This window comes from Streptopelia decaocto (assembly GCF_964273445.1).
Source record: "Streptopelia decaocto genome assembly, chromosome: 5".
Taxonomy (NCBI): domain Eukaryota; kingdom Metazoa; phylum Chordata; class Aves; order Columbiformes; family Columbidae; genus Streptopelia; species Streptopelia decaocto.
The window spans coordinates 34674798-34692678 of NC_138659.1; the positions used below are offsets into that span (position 1 = coordinate 34674798).

The window sequence follows — 17881 nt, forward strand, 5'->3', positions numbered from 1 at the left end:
GCTCCGCAGCTCTTCCCAGCCCTGTGCCGGCTGTGGATTTCCTGCTCCATCACTAGGAATCTTTTTCTTTTATGGTTTCTTTGGGTTCATCCCTGGCCCGAGCCTGAGATGCTCCATTTGTTTTGGCAAGAACGTCCCTGAGATTTATACCTATAATTACACAGGTAACCTTTCCGACAGGGAATTTTAAAATGATCAACGCTAAAGCAACCTACGCATTAAATGTGATTAATAAGATGCCAAATGGCCACGAGTCTGTGCCTCCCTGCTTGTTAAGCATGGCAGCCAGAGTGTCCCCGGCTGATCCCACCACCACGAGACACCCAAAAGCAGTGTGGAGGGGTCATTCCCACTAGGCACATCCACTCCTCCCAGGCAATGCCCATGGGGGAGTTAGGGATGACAAAGGATGACATCCATCTCCCCAAGTTGAATTTCTAAGGATGGAGACTCCTTCTGGCCCTTGCTAATGTCTTCTCCTGCCCTTCCTGGTGGGAGCCGTACCGGTACAGCTGGATCTCGAGCGACAGGAGGCAGATGAGCACGAGCCTCGCTGGGCAGCAGGTTTAATGAGGCGCTTGCTCGCCCATGCAAGGTCCTCTCTGCAGAATTGTCTTGCCATCCCTAGCGGTACCGATTGGAGCTCTTCTCCTTGCTCACCGAGCCGCCACCAGCTTCTCCTGCTATCAAAGCACCCGCTACCCATATAATCAGGGAAAACAGCATCTGTCAGGACGTCCATCACACCCCATGGCGGCGTGGGGTCCCCTCCTTCCACCAGAAAGGGTTGCACAAGCGTAAGATGAAGCTCCACCGTGGGTGGTGTCGCCGAGGACGGTACGCTGGACAGGTTGCACAGCGCTATCTGTTACAGCGCACATCCAGGCGAGCTTTTACAAAGCTTGCATTTTGCTGACAGGCTGCCCAAAGACAGTAAAAATCAGTCACGGTCAAACTTGCATTGACCTTCAGTCGATGGCTCCAGCGCAGCAGAATTACAGGAGAAACCCTGATCGCTGCTTTCCCTGTTCTCTGGACAAAGTTATTGCATATAAATTGTGTATTGATTAGCGGTAGGAAACGTTAAGAAGCCTCTTTGGGAAAAGCGGAGGGGGTAAAGAAATTCCGGGGCTGACAAAAGAGCTACTTTAATTAGGAAGGAAAGCAAAGTAGTGGGAAATAAAAACAAACACAAGAGCCTCCCACTCCAGATCTGAAAATCTGATCAGGAATTGTCTCTCTTAAGGCAAGAAAACTGAATTTTGGAGCTGTTTTGGCTGCAATGCAAGCAGAGAAATGAGCCGGTTTCCTTCCTTCGCCCAGTGCTGGTGGGGACACGAGTGCTGTGCTTCCTGCCACTCCTGCCATTGAGTGCTGATGGGGAAAGCGATAGATCACCTAATGAGTGTGTAACGACCATGCTTATTTCTGCCTCCTAGCTCAAAGTGCTCACAGGGTAATTACACATTTTGGACTTATTAGCTGTAATTACTAGGTTCTGTAATGTGCAAAATGTGACATTAGAGTATGGGCGAGCTCAAGTGGTATAAATACACTCAGAAAAGTTTCCTTGTTTACCTTTCGACTTCTCCTGCCTCAACCTCAGATGACTACAGAGAGACGAGGTTCCCTGACCTGGGACACTCGTGAGAACACACACAGGTCTGGCCAGCAGCTAATTACAAGAGTCCTTCCAAAATTTGCCTCTCGTTCATACAGTCAAATAACATGAAATGCTCACACTGAAGTCAGAGGACTCCTTCGGATAGAGAATATTTCACCAGGAGTAGCTGGATCAGCAACAGGGCTGTCTTCAGCAGGATGGCTTTGGAATTGCACAGCTAGCAATAAGCAGGAAAAGAGAGGTTTTAAAGTGGGTTTGGGCTGCATAAAAACCCTGCCAGCTCACCACAGATGGGACCAGAGCAAATGCAGCTCCCTGGGCTTATTTCAGCGGACAGAAATGAACTGGGTTAGGACTCTCCAACCTACCAGGCTGGTACAGCCCTGGTTTCTGCACCCCCCATGAGAAAGCCAGGGATTCCCACACCTCAAACAATCAGCATCTCCATACAACACTTCCCAAGGAAGCTCAGCTTTGCTAGTTCAGGCCTTTACCAAAATCCCTTTAATTTCACACCGGTGCATTAAAAAGAAAAGCTGGTCTGCCTGAGTGTCCCTCCAAAGCAGAGTCACATACAGGCCTGTCCTGGGATCATCAGGGCTCCTGGTGGCACCCAGAGAGGAGAGACAAGAGGAACCAGGCGACAGGGCTTGACAGAGACCAACAGAGCCCAAAAGGGCTTGACAGAGCCTGTCAGGGACTGAGAGAGCTCAACAGAGCCCAAAAGGGCTTGACAGAGCCTGACAGGGACTGAGAGAGCTCAACAGAGCCCAAAAGGGCTTGACAGAGCGCGACAGGGCTCAACAGAGCCCGAGAAAGCCCAACAGAGCACAAGGGCTCAACAGAGCCCAAGAACGCCCGACAGAGCACAAAAAGGGCTCAACGGAGACTGGGAGCACAAAAGGGCTTGACAGAGCTCGACAGAGCCCAACAAAGCCCCACAGAGCCCAGCAGAGACCGACAGGGCTCAACAGAGCCCGACAGAGCCTAAAACAGCCCAAGAGCGCCCAACAGGATCCCCACATCTAGCCTGAATCTCCCCTCCAGTATAAAACCATCAGCCCTTGTCCTGTTATAACAGTCCCTGATAAAAAGTCTTCATTACATTTCCTGCCTATTGCTTTGGCTAAAAATCTATTTGCAAAGAAAAAAAAAAAAAAATCAAACAAACAAAGCCAAAAAAGCTTGTGGGATATCCTAGACTTCAACGTACCCTTCCATACAGGGGGCAAGGAGGTACCCTGATATTGGGGTCATACAGCAGAATGAAATCAAGTGCTCATTGAAGAGGGAAGTGGGAAGTAATAGTGTCGATTACATGTTCTGCTGTTTGCACAGCGGGCTGGGCTGCAGTGTCCCATACCGCCCTGCTTGATCTGCAGTGAGCATGGGCCACAGCAGCAGGGTCACAGTATCACCGTATCACAGTATGTTTGGGATTGGAAGGGACCTCAAAAGATCATCCAGTCCAATCCCCCTGCTGGAGCAGGAACGCCCAGGTGAGGTCGCACAGGAACATGTCCAGGCGGGTTTGAATGTCTCCAGGGAAGGAGACTCCACAACCCCCCTGGGCAGCCTGTTCAGTGCTCCATCACCCTCACTGAGAAGTTTCTTCTCAAATTTAAGTGGAACCTCTTGTGTTCCAGCTTGATCCCATTACCCCTTGTCCTATCATTGTTCATCACCGAGAAGAGCCTGGCTCCATCCTCGTGGCACTCACCTTTTACATACTTATAGACATTAATAAGGTCCCCCCTTAGCCTCCTCTTCTCCAAACTAAAGAGACCCAGCTCCCTCAGCCTTTCTTCATAAGGGAGATGCTCCACTCCCTTAATCATCTTGGTTGCCCTGCGCTGGACCCTCTCCAGCAGTTCCTTGTCCTTCTGGAACTGAGGGGCCCAGAACTGGACACAATACTCCAGATGTCCCCACCCTGCTTATGGCAGTGTCCCAGAAAGCCAGGCAGGCAGAGGGGGCCATGAGGGTCAGGGACCAGCTGGGATAGGTGACCTCTTCCAGAGGCAGCAAAAACAGCTAATGCGTCTCTCCAGGACAACAAAATGCTACGTGGTACAACATGAACAAGCATTTCCATGGCAATTTTACCCTAAATTATACGTGCCTTCTCTTTATGAGCATCTAATACCTCCTGAAAGCAGTGCTCACCTGTGGGAGCCTGGTGGCCACCTCCCACTGATCTGTGATAGTGCAAAACCAGAACCTTGTCCTTGTAACCACAGGAAAGAGAAATAATAATGTGTGACCACCGTTTTCTTTTTGTTTCCTTGGGAACCAACGTCCCATCGGTGATGCGAACATGGGCTACCTAAATACACAAAGTCTGGCTTCTCTTCCCTCTGGGGAAGGCTCGTTTGGGTTTATAGAGACAGAAGAGGGAGGAACGTGGACCGTAGGCTTGGAAAGCAATGCCACAGGTACCTGTTGCAGTAGCTCCAGGTTTCTGGGCGCCAGCCAGCAGGTTAGATGGCTGGATAATCCAAAAGTATCGCTTATCTTTTTGTATGCTTAAGGTTTGTTCTTTTATTCCTCTATAGCGAACAGCACTGCTTGATACTTGAAGAGAGCGGATATAATGCCAGACGTTAGCGCAGCAATTACTTATCTCACCGGAGCTCTGAGAGGCTTAATTAGTTAATATTTGCAAACTATGATGAGTTCTGGAGATGAAGGATGCAAAACATCCAAGGCAAGAGATTGCTCACAACAAAGCCCAACGCATCTCTTGCTTTGCCGGCTGAGCTCCCCTTTGCTGTCCAAAAAGCCCGGTTGGTTTGAACCCCGCTCCTCACGTGGTGAAGCTGAAAGACACCTAAGGGAGCGCTCTCTGCTGCACGCCAGCTCTCCGAAACCCAGCATGAATATGACACTAATGACATCTTTCAGAAATGTAATTAGCCTTCATTCAAGGAGAGGTACATTAGGGAGAATTCAGAGGCTCGGAGAAGTGGGCTCTAGTGGGTGAGAACTGAGGCTTGTGCTTTGAAAGCTGCATTAAGAGAAGGGGGAAAAAAAATAGAAAAGAAAATGTTCTAATATTACTTAATTACTCCAAGACATCCTCAGATGTAATCGAGCTTGGAGGGCTAAATGAACACTGCGCGTGTGACACCGGTAAAGGCTGATGCATTTATAATGAGAACACTTTGCAAGGCAAAGTGCGTCCCCACAGAGAGGGGGGCAAAGGGGAAGGACAAGATGGGCTGAAGAGGTGTCAGAAGGTACCTGAAGATCTCCTGATCCCCAGCAGCTTTATGCACAGTTCCTTGTCCTCTGCTTTGGGTTGCAGCTCAGGGCGGATGAAGGGAGGACAGGAGATGGAGGGTGCAGATGTGGGTACCAGCAAACCATGTACCGCGGAACTACATCACTCACGGTTTGGAGGGTAAAACCCTATAAAACGTATTCTTAGTACCCAATAAAATACATATGAGCTGCTACCTCACACTGACAGCAAGACATCCCTCCATCCAGATCCGAACCCGAGTTGTTTCGGCATCTGATCTGCGACCTCAGCATCCTCCTTGAGAAACCTCTGCAGGAGGGGAGCTGGGATGGGAAAGTGAGGACAAGCTTGGGGCAGGGCTGTCACCGACTGTCACCAGGGCTTGGCCCCATTGCTCCCATTAACGTTGATGGAAACCAGGCAGCTAAATTCCAGTACAAAAACCAGTCCTTCTTATCCACAACACCAGAGGCCCAATCCATGCTCACAAGTCCATTCCAGCCCTGATTTACACACTGTACTGAAGGAGACATTAAAATCCAAACGGTTTATGGTAATTAACACTCGTTTAAATATTATACTGGTAACTATCACTTCCAATTCTATTCAGCCTTGAAGGGGCTCTGTGTGCATGTATATACATACAGGGAGATTTTAGAGGGATACTGTGTCTTCTCTCCTGATTGCTGCTTTCCCAGAAAAAGGATGTTTAATGTTTGTTAATTGTTTCACTTTGAGAAATTGCTGTGAAAAGTCACCACAGGAGAACAGGAATATTCTTTTTGTTAATTTTTGTAAAGAAAGGAATAATGGGAAGCCCTGCCTGTGGCACGGATGTGTTAGCTGAGCACAGCTCCGCTCAGGCTGCTTAAGCACCGCAATGGGTGACAAATAGCTATTAACACTCAGCTCCCTGTCACTGGAGAAATGAAGACTATGGAGATCAAACAACCTTTAGATAGGAACAAAATGCATTATTTATCACCAATTAATCTTTCTTTGCTAGAAAGCCTGAGCAGTAGGACTGGGGTGGGAGGCAGCGCTGCCTCGCTGAAGGCCAAGGGGACTTTATCAAGCACCTTTGGGGAAACCTTGTGCTGATCTGCCCTTTTGTGATACCCAACATCACCGGGCAATAAATAGATTGCAGAACGAACCCATAAGTTGTGGTACGAAATGAAGGCTGTAAGTGTCCCAGTCCTGTTTTCAAGGCTCATAGAGCCACTTCAGCAAAGCCAGGAGTGCATGGCCCTACCTTGCAGAGCTGGACCACAGCATCCTCAGAGGATGAGGAAGAAGAGAAGATGCCCACCGCCACATCCTTCAGGCAGCCCTCCAAACACTGAAGGCTCTGTCTCTTCCTTCCTCCTATGGAGTTTCCTTCTGGGAAGGTGAAAGACACAGAAATTTATCCCTCAAGGGATACCCAACATGTATATATAGCAGAGCGCGAACAGCAAAGGAGAAGCAGAAATGCATGGTGCAAGGTCTTAACCAAGCAGATAGACCAGCAAACTCATACTGAGGGCAAGTGGTCAACGTTCGTACCTTATCTGCAAAAATTACCCATGGTATTTGATATATCAAAGCCATCGCTCCTTAGCCACCCATCCATGGGGAGGGGCAGCAGAGCCCCCGGGAACTGTTGCAACGCCACTATGATCCTAATGATGTTTTCTGCCCAAACCATCTCAAGTGTGGCTCCTCCTCATTGCAAAACAGAGGTAGCCAGGAGAACCACCCTGATCCCTTCAGGCTTCGTCCTGTCCTTTGAACCACATTGCCCAGAAGAAGTCCCCAGGATTTTCTTGCAGGGGATCATCGAGTGATGCTGAGAGACATCAGCAAGAGCCCGCGCCCATTCCAATCACTTGCCAAGGTCTTGCAAGATCCATGTTTGCATTAAAAAGAAATTAAAAGGTTTTCCACTCCACTAGCTTGCCCAAAGCCTGCATGCTAAATAGCAAATGCTACCTATGAGGCTGAATAAAATCTTCCTTAAAAAAAACTAGCAGTCATTGAATACATCATGAACAATGACATTGGGGAGGCATTGTTCTTCTTCTGCCTGATGGGCCATGCTGGAACACCTGTTTCTTATCGTGAAACCGTTAATAACTGTCATCACTGAAATCAGGGCTGAAAACATGTCATTAAGTCAAGTTATTCCAACCATCACCTAAGTGAGGAAGAAAACCACACCAACAACACAGCAAGGGGCAATGAAGGCAAAATTAGATCCCAGATAAAACCCAGATAAGTGTCAAAAACATACTTGTCTATGTGTCCACTGAAAAACCACTGCCAAAGAAACCCACTCTACATATTAGATGGCTTCTGCCTCGCAGACATCTTCTGGCTGATATGAAAGACACAGCTGGGTAACTATAGGCAATTTTAACTGATTAACTACAGACATTGACCCTTTCAATTAATTCGCCAGGGATTTGTTTCATTGCAATCATCTCCTAAAGCTACAGCCTCCCCACAGAGCCAACAGAAAGCCTATTTCTGGTCCTGCCTTTCCCCTCCACCAGCTGCACAGGGGTGACAGGGCTGGTTCCTCAGGGGTGTTTAAGGTAATCCTGGCTCAGGCAGGAAGGACAGAGAGGATGCTTTGTACTTAGGAGGGTGGACATTTGCAGAACGCAGCCCTTTAGGGCCTGCAAGGTCTCTACCTTCTCAGAGAAACCTGGAGCAACGCACAAGTGAAATCTCCTGATTTTGTACGGTTGAGATGTGGAAACGGACCCGAGTTTTGTAGCACAGAACCATGTTCCATAACAAAAGCTTGTTGTGCTGCTCACTGGCTAAATCAGCCCCATCTCCCATAAAAGCTTTAGATCATTTTTCTGGTTATTTCTCCCCAAAATCACAACCGGCCTCAGAGTTTCCTGTTTCCCTTCAAGGCCTCGGTCTGGTCCCATTTTGGGCTGTTTCTGCCCAGTGGAACCCAGCTGTGACCTTGTAAATTAAACCCATCCATCCAGTTTTTGATGTCTTCTGCACTGACAAAGTAGGTGGCGAGATGAAGGCTGCTTTTCCGTGATGGTCTACTGCCCTAATGAGCTGCATTTTCCCATTACCAAGGACCCTATCTTTCATGGCACCATGCACTTTGTACAAAGACATCATCCATTGGAGGCAGAAGCTCCATCCCCTAAATTTCAGGCAGGAGGCTACGCTGTCCTTTGAGCAAAGCCCTTGAGAAGCCACAGGGTGCCAGCCTGAAAGCTTCATGCACAGTCTGGATTTGAGTCTCCTTATTTCTGTTGTCTTGAAACATCCAAGTTTAATTTCCCCCACTGCCCCTCAACTCACAGCTGTATCGCCTGGAAGAGTTCAAACATGATCCGTGCTTCGGATACTACTTGGCATCCTTCATCTTCATCTCGGCATCCTTCATCTTCCCCTGCTAACTCCCCGGCAGCCTGAGAAAAGACGGTTCAAAGGAGCAAAACAAAACACTCACCTGCCTGACAGAACAGTTTGCTTAATCCCCCAAAGGCAAATCCCGTTAGCATGTAAAACCAGGAGTGATAATTGTAACCGGTTTTCAACCTTTACTGTAGTGGAAATAATCACTTCAGCGGCACTGCCTGGCTTCCCAGAGACTTCTTTCTCCGCAGATTATTTTAGACTAATCTAACAAGGCAGGGGGAGCAGGAGGGAAGGAGGATATGAGATTAGAGAGGAGAAAATATTTAAGGCTGGGGCGGGAGGACGCGATCCAGGCAGCTACAGGTTGCTCAGGCTGGCCAAGCAGCATCTCTGCTTGAGAAACAACTCCAACACAAAACATACGAAAACAGGTATAAAACGCAAACTGGATCTCATGCAGATGGATTCCATCAGGCAAGCCTGGTAAATATATTTTTCTGGGAGATAACAGCTTTTTTTTCTTAGACAAAAGCCAATCTTTGTCTTTTGTGAGAGCGCTTGACCATCTGGACTTCAGAAAAGCAGTTGATGCTTTGTCACGTGGGCAAAGGATTAGTTAAGCTGCAGGAAAAGAACATTGCAATAAGAATTGTGAAGCAAAGAAAAGCTTTGCCTAAAAAAATAGGTTGCAATAGATAATACCAAAAAAGGAGGCAGTCTGGAGGGGTTTTGCTGAGCAGACTGTTCGGTCACCACTCACATTCAACGTCTCCTTAACAACCGGGGACCAACACTCATCAAACTCACTGCTTAGGAGGCAAAACAACCCAAAACAATGAGTTTTGGCATCATTTGGAAGGAAATGATGCCTCTGAGAACCAGATGAACAGGCGTGGAATGACGTTCGATGGCACAAAAGCCAAGGGCGGGTTTAAAAAAGCGGGGGCAAGGATGGAAATTTGGTGGAGATGACACAGAAGCCCCGGCTGTGTGGTCGAGCTGCCCTGCAACAGCCACCAACACAACACCCGTTAGAAAACGGCATCTACAACTCCGACTATTTCCAAGAGAGAAAAACCTATTAACTGCTAATGAAGAACATCTCTGAGATTACATCCCCAGTACCGTGGTGAGGTTGGAGAGAGCAGATATAAAACACTCATCAGCACATTTAGGTTGGCTAATTACTATTTGCTATCATACGAGCCAGGGCCTGAGACAGCCTCATTTAAGGGCTTCTGGGTCTCGATTCTTACAGATGCTCGGAAATAACCCTCCTGGGTTTTATTTTCTTACCCAGGACCAAACCAGACTAATTTAAGGCTTATTCGTTTGGGGAGTGCTGGTCCTTTGCAGCTGAGCCAGCCCAATTTAGTCCGGAGTTAAGTACCTCTCACTCATTCCAGGAAGATATTACAAGAATACAGGTATCAATAAGTATCTCAAAAACCAAACCGCCGAGGAACAGATGGAATATAAGCTGGTCTTAAATCCTGCCAGCATGGGAGGTTGTGTAGCACAGCATCTCCAAACCCACATCCTCACCAGCCCTCTCCAAATGCAAAAATGGCCTTTGAAGGAACCCAAAATCACCGTTTCTCCTTTGCAAAGGTCTTTGCAAAGCAGGAAGGAATGAAGCGAAGGGATTTGGGTGGAAATTAAACTGGATTTACTCTGGTGAATTTTCACGACAAGATACTTTGGGCAAACATTATTAAGCCTCCCTAGGTAATATAATTAGGAGTTCTGCCCCTTTCATCTAAAGTTTGCACACACACGCAAAAAACCCATCACTGCATTAAGTGGTAAAAAAGGGCTTTTCCTTCTTTTTTCTTTATTCTTAATAAACGGGGCTTTTTAAAAAGCTTTCTTTAAGCAGGTGAACATTTCACAAGGAATCCCAGGCACATTCCGAGTACATTTGGATCCCTCTTGAGTAAATCAGGAGCCAGGCTCAGGTTTTACATCAAAATACGAGGCAATAAGCCTCAAGATTCCGTTGGCCATTCGAGGGTGAAGACAGCAGCAAAGGCCTCTAAATGGAGAATTACTCAGAATCTGTGTTTATGGGCAAAATCCCCTCACTCCACTGTGAGTAAGGACAGTTGGAAATTGAGACAAAATGGGTTTAATCCGAGTACGTCCACTTGCAAACCCAAGATCTCATGGGGAGAGAGAAGAAAGGCCATTTCAAATGAACTTATTTACCCAGGCCAGAGGTTTTTCAGCATCATTGTGGAGTTGTCAGCAGTTTAAAAAAAAATGATAATATTTAAAAAGGAAGAAAGAATAAGGAAAAGAGCTTCACAAAGAGCAAATAACCTGGTACATTGGGCACTGTCCGGGGGTGCAGACAGCTCAGTCAGGCTCTTCAAAGCAGGGATTTGTACCTCTCTGTGTCCCACATCCCCATTCACAAACCAGTCCTGGGAGTTTAATCTTCAGTTTTAAATAAATAAAAAAAAAAAAAGTAATAATCATTTTTAAAAGTATCCTGGATTTATCCTGATGTAAGAAAAAGAGCTGCTTTCGTAATCTCAGGAAGGGTTGTGGGATGGGAAAGAAGTAGGTCCCTTCCCTCCCTGGTTTTGATGACAGCTTATTAGCACCATTGTTTCATTTAAGATTTCCTATAATTCCCATTCCCATAATTTCCCATCATTCCATTCGTGGCAAACACCCCAACCGATAGAGTAAGCAAGCGCTAATAAGAGCTGTCTCTTATTAAGACTAGTTTCCTAAGAAACAGGAGCTCCTGTGCGTGCACACGTGTCTGTCTCAGTTAAGCCACCATTTAATATCTCCCATCCAGTTTTGTCACAGGGTGGGAATCGCAAACCGTTACCTCCCTGAAAGCTTAACGAAAATAAATAGCTGGACAACGGAGACGGCGATAGCCCCGTGAAGAACAATCTGTTCAACCTCACTATTAGCCACCGGGGAAGCCACGCCAAGGAAAGCTATAGGAGATCACGCTCTGCGCCGTCCCCTGCCAGCCGCAGCACTTGGCTCTTATAAAAACGGATAAATTACTGTCAATAATAAGTGGATGGGGGAAAGAAGAGAGGTTTATGTGTTGAGCTGCTCCTCGCAGCGTCCCCGCTGCCAGCAGGGTCGAGGGCTTTGCCCCTGCGGCCCCAAGCAGATGGTGTGGACACGCCTGAGCTGGAGGAATCTTTTGTAATAAAAACGCCTCTCCCAGAAATTAACTTTAATTAAGGCATGAAAGCTTAATATCTGTATTTGAGATATGAAGCCTTCAGCGGAGAGGCCGTTCCCAGCCTCCCATCTCACACCTTCCCCGGCATCTCCTGCTGCCCCTTGATGCTCTGACCCAACCTGGTCCTTCAGGAAGGTGCCTCCAGCGCTAATTTGCAGGGGAACGTGCGGGAACGTCACGTCTGGGGAGCTCTCGGTCCCTCCTGGTAAATTTGACAAGGGGTTCAAAACTCATGGAGAGGAGGCTGGTGGGAGGAAAAGTGCTGACAGACAGTACAATCGCATAAGCTGCTTTTCCTCGGGAAATCAGGCTAAAAATAATACCCTGCGATTTGACAGCTTCAGCCCAGGATGCAGGAGCGGAGCCCGCTCTGGGCTCCCACAGCACCCAGGGACAGCACCCACGAGTGGAAACTGCACCCACGACCAGCAATGGCACCCGCTGTCCCACCCCAGACACCAAGGTCCACCAAACCCACAAGTTTGGGTCCACCCAACCCCAGAATTTCGGGTCCACCCAACCCCAGAATTTCCAAAGGCAAAGGGCTCCTGGAAGACCCCCACAGCTTGCGTGGTTTCACTGTGCTGCCGCATTAGTCTAGAAGAGAAAAAAATAAGTCATTTAACTGCCCCAAACCACGTTTTCCCGATGCAAGAGGGAAATCTTGCTGTCACAGACACAATTCGCTCTCCACATCCCGCTCCAGTGATGGAGGAGAAAACCCTTTGGTAGTAATTGCTATGCAAGGCGGGCAGGAAGAGATTCTGCTAGCTTTTATTATCAGGGTATCCAGATGTAAAACGAATGCCTGCAATATTTATACATGTCATCACTTATAATAAGTAGCCTGATTTGTCAAACGGAGACAAGATTCAGAGATGTCAATTAGGAGGAGACGGAGGGCGAGGCGGGGGAGAAGCCGCGCGGGGTTTATCAGCGCCACAGATGCTGCCTTCCAAATGTCAGAGACAAAACTCTGAGCGGCTTTGACCGGCAAAGGCACGGCCAGAAACCCGAAACAAAGCGGTGAGGGTGAAGGCAAAGGGTAAATCTGCGGCTGGGTCCCATTTGGGGGTCAGCTCTCTGCTCCAGGTGTGGTGGGCAGCCTGCAGAGCCTGGCGAGCAGGGTGGGAGGGAAGGTTTCCTTTGAGTGCCCTCTAATGCCAAGTAGAGGAAGAAGCGGTGGGTCCTGGAGGACATGGCGTGGGCCTGTGGGGAGATGGGCGGCAGGAGGTGGGAGCAATCCCCACGAGGAGGTGAGAGATGCTGCCATAAATGTGACGGGTGGAGCACAAGAACAGACCAAGGAATGAATCGTCTCTCTGGAGAAAACACTGCACTGTACATCCCTGCAGGGCTACTGGCAAAAATCCTCGTTCTTTCTTCAAAATCAACAGGCAAAAGTCTTGCTGAAGGCCGAGCTGGTGCTCCCTCTGCCCCAGCTGCTGGGAGCTCGCCCATGCTTGGGCTCGCCTTGGCCAGGTGAAGTCTCCTCTGTGTAGCCAGCAGCAAGAAGACCACGGTTGAAGTGTGTAAGAGTTCATTTAGGAGTTTAACAAGCCCTGGCCTCCAAAAACCCCCTAGCAATTCACTGCCAGCCTTAAAACCTGCCTCCTGTGATGCCCATGGCTGGTGCCAGCAGCCAGGAGAAAGGCCCTGATGGAGCGGGGCAATGGGGAGTGACAGGCCCACCACAGAGCTCACAGCTTTGGGAAGGTTTACACCCAACCTTTGTGTCAACTTTGAATGAAGTGCCCCAGATGTTTGCACCTCTGGATTTGTGCAGCTAAGCCCTGCTTCTTCCCCCCACCCAGCAATGGGTAGTAGCAATGACCTGAGCTGGCCATGCCCTGTGGGCCACTGCTCCTTGCACCCCAGAATCTGGGTCCTTCCCTCAAACCATGGCCTGTTCTGCACAGGTGGCAACAACCTCTGCACGCTGGTGGCCAGAGGCTGGAAACACAGAGGGTAGGGGTGACAAGGGAACCAGAGTGTCGTCCTCCTGCGGGGTTAAGTGGCCCAGTGTGTCCCATTACAGCAGCATCACCATAGCAAGGATGACAGATGGGGGAGAGAAAGAGAGAAGACCTCCATGGAATCTCATCTTCCAGCCTGACAAAGCAGAATCATCCCAAAGCACCTCAGCCGACAGCAACATTAAAGATAAATCAGGGAGAAACGTCTAGTTGAAGATCCCTTAGAGATGCAATTACACGTGCTGTTTGCTCATCAAGGCGAAGGAAGGACACTCGCAAGAAGCACCTGCAAACAGGGAGAGCTTGGTCCTCAGCCCAAAAACGCGCGAGGAATAACTGAGGTTTATTTTGCCGCTGAAAACAGTCCCGCAATCAAGGTTTCGTTCATCACTTTCTCAGAGGCTCAGGACCCTGAAAAGCCAATACCCCGCTTTTTTTCTCTTTGAATAGTATTACAAAATACATCCTGTGGCAAAGAGGATGGAAGGAGGAATAGGAGGAAATAGGAGGAAGCCACGGTGCGGGACCGCTGCAGAAATACAGCCTCGGAGCCTGCCTCTTCCCACGAAGTGACGCCGTATCTCAGGCACAACGTATCCAGCAAGTTTCAAGGCTCCCAAGAATGTCACCCCGCGCCAAAGTCACCACGAGGAGTCCTGCAGGAGGAGGAGCAACCCCTGAGCAATGCCAAGGGAAGTGCTGACACCGGGATTCGTCTTGCTTAACTTAATAACTGCAGACACCTACAGCTGAGCTCCTCATTCTGCATGCCTGTCTCTCTGTAATGAAGAGAAATAGGCACTTTTAGGATACAAATCGATTTCAGGCGGATAAAAGCTGAAAGCACTTGCGCCGGGGAAGCCGCAGCCGTCGGTGTCCAAGCTGTCCGTGCAGCAAATCCCTCCCGACCACGCGGCAGGGGACAGCAGGAGGAACCGGCCCGGAGCAAGATGCGTCTTCATGAGACGAGAGCTGACGTTTGGGGACAGCCTCGCGTCCTGTCCTCTCCTCCATCGGACACCGAGCGCCCAGGCTGCCACCTCCGGGGAGCGCCCAGGAGGGAAGCGGGATGACAGCCACATTAGCACCTTCTCCTTCTTGACAGCTTGTTGTTGTCCAAGCTTTCTCGTCCTCTGCTAATTATTTCCTTTTGATTTGGAGACTTCAGAAGTGAAGATGTGGCAGCAGCCCCCAGCTTGCAGCTGAAGAGGGGGAGAAACAAGCCCTGAATGACTGAGAAGGGGGAGGCTCGCTCTTGTCCTTGCATCAAGAAAGCTGGAGCTTCTCTTTAGAGGTGTTTGGTGTGTATAAAAACCAGAGGCCAGACCTAAGAGCTACAGTATGTTGCACTGACATTCGGGGCCGACTCGGGGAGAGCAGAAAGAGCTGAGCACTGACCAGGTAACCCAAGCCCAGCCAAGGAGGACAAGGTCTAAAGGCATCCAAAAAGCAGCACGAGGATGTTGGAGTCACTTAAGGAGTATGTTTTCAAACCTGGAGGGCCACTGTACCCACTCAGCGTAAATCTCTGCAATGCTTCCTCAAATTAATCCATGGGAAGTGACTCGCTAACCGGCAGAAGGTCAGTGGGGGTGATTCGGACCAGTGGCTTGAAGAATTCTCGTTTTGACCGATAACCAAAGATGAGAAAGGAAAAGAGCACACTCATGGGAGAGGGAAAGAAACAGTCTCCACTAGGAAGGGAAACAGCCTGCACCCAAATACAGCCTCTGCGGGATGTAAAATGCTTGCACCCCCTCATGCCAGTGCTCCCATCTGTATCCCTAACACCGATGCTCAGCCCCACAGGCCCTCCCCAGCCTGCAGCTTTGGGGTGAGGAGCCATGGAGCTCAGCTTCCCACCCACCCCAAACCATCGCAGCACACACCAGGCAGTGAGAAAGCACCCGAGGGAAACCCAAGCAGCCCAGAGTCCCTTCCAGCACCTCCTTGTGTGATGGAAACCAGGCTGAAAGGTCCCTTCACCCCACACCCTCCCCACATTAACCCGAGGCACCAACACGGGGCCGGCCAGGCGTTTGCATGCAAAAATCCTCCCTCCGCTTGGAGCTTTTTTTCCAAGCCCATACTATTGTATTAAACGGTCTGTTAGAGATTTGCCGGTACTTTTCAAGCTCTGACAGCCCTGTTTTTATTTCAATTGCCTTTAAGCCACTTGGTGGTATTTTCATATATAAATATGGAAATATGCAAAAGCCCCTCCGATTTATAGGATCTGACACCACGGTTTAAATGAATCCCCAATGATTCTGCCTCCTGCTCCCCCAGCATCCCCTTCCTCAGGGCTCCGGCGCTCCCGCTCCATGCAGAGCCACAATCCCTCCCGGGCAGGTCGGAGCTGTATCTGCGCTCCCTTCCACCCATCTCCCATCATTTACACCAGCGAGGCCACTGCTTTGCTGCTCCTCTTGCACAAACTGAGGCCGTGCCGTACAAGAGCAGTTTGCAAGACAAGGCAGCCCTGGGGATGCAACCGTAGCAGCCAGCGGAGAATCCACAGCAAGCCTCGATAAGACCCTACGTGGCTTCCGAGGAGCCGATCCCCAGGCAGAAAAAGCTCTTCCCAAAGGGAAAAGAACTCACCCTACACAGGAAAGCCTGGCTATTGCTTTGGGATTAGACCAGGAGCAAGAAACTTCCATCTCACACCACATTTCCCTATTCTGCCTGTCTCCAGCAGAGCATCACAAGGGAAGAGCTAACTCAGAGGGGAAAAGGTCCCGTTACCACAATGGGAGCTCGGTGATGCTTCCACACTGAAATCCCCACAACGTTTGCTTGGGAAAATGCCTTTTCTCTCTTTCAAACCACTCCTGAGCAGCTGAGCACAATACAAACCAATGCTGAGCTCATCGCATCAGAAAACCACCCCAAAACCTCCATCCCCCTTGGCAGGGGCACAACCAGGGGCTTATCCGAGCTGTGTGGCCGCTGCCATTCTACACATGCTTCAAAACAAGTTTAGAATATATATATATAAAGATTAAATAATGGTAGCCTATATGAGGTTGATGTTTACACCAGTTTAAATCACTGGAAGTCAATTAAAAAAGGAAGAAGTAATACATGTCCGCTAGTTAAAGAAAAACAAATCAGCAACCTGGAGAAAATTGCCAGTTCGGTATGTGCAACAAGAGACGGTTACAATAACCTTCTAGCAGGCGTATATTTTTCTATAGGTGCCCCATATTCTCCCTGAATACAAACTTGTTCAATCATCTCGCCGCATGGAGAGCCGGGAGGAGGCTCCTTTGCTGGAAAACGGCTGTGGCACCGTCGCCCTCCGCCCCTCACGCTTCTTTGGGGACAGAAATTGGAAGTTTGGCTTTGCGACCAGAGTGGGGTTTGTGAGCCTGGAGGACACACGAGGGGGAAAGCCCAGAAGAGATGGGGCTGGTTTACCAAGCACAGCAATGCTGCATTTATTGAACAAATCGTGCAGCTGAAAACACAAACCGTCTTTGACGAGGAGAAGGCAGAAGCACCTGCTCAGCAAGTCCAGCATTTCTGCTGGAACGCTTTAGGGTTTTGTTTTCCTTTTGGCCTATTTTCTGCATCAAGAGAATATCAATTTCCCTCCAAAAGCGACTTGATACAGATCATGAGAAGGAGGAGAAAAGAAAAATAGGGGAAAAAAGTGTAGACACAGCTTTTCCTGAAGGAGATGCCTCTAAACAGCTGTACTGGAGCATGTAACGCTATCAGATAAAGGGTATTCGTTATTTTCTAAGAGATTTTAAATATAAACCCGTAAGTTTGGTGTTAGGTCTACATTCCTACCCTCAGTTATCACATTGACACGTCCTGATTAACCAAAGAGAATTAACCTCTCGGTGTGCAGAAAGAGTTGATTATCTCAAATAACTCAACGATTCTTTTCCAGTTCAGATCACACGGACAGTCGGTTATTTTTGGTTTGATCTATATTTTGGCTGCACGTGCCCTGGCACCCGTGGGCTTGCTCAGCTGCTCTGCCCTGCCAACCATCAAACCGTTTGGGTTGGAAAGACCATTAAGACCACCAAGCCCAAGCACAAACCCAACAATGCCAAGTCCACCACCAATCCATGTCCCTAAGAACCTCATCTACGCATCTTTTCAACCCCTCCAGGGATGGCGACTCCACCACCGCCCTGGGCAGCCTGTTCCAGTGCCTCACAACCATTTCCACTAAGAAATTTCCAAATATCCAATCTAAACCTCTCCTGATGCAACTTGAGGCCATTTCCAAGGTGCTCCTGAGGCTCTGCTGCCAGCTCCTGCCACGTCTCCTTCACTCCTCCTCCACCATCTCCCGTTTCGTCCCTCAGCGTGAATCATTCCGCTATTAACTGGTGACACCATTAGCTTTTGCTGTCACCAGAGATGACAATTCAAAAGGCCCTCGAGAGCTGTCTGCAGAGACACAATAAATG

General features: G+C 48.9%; 1 protein-coding gene across 5 annotated transcripts in view; it reads right to left on the reverse strand.

Annotated features, from left to right (window-relative positions):
- The window catches only part of SGPL1 (sphingosine-1-phosphate lyase 1), a 231618-nt gene that overhangs the window by 121021 nt on the left and 92716 nt on the right, over window positions 1–17881 (reverse strand). The window lies entirely within an intron of this gene.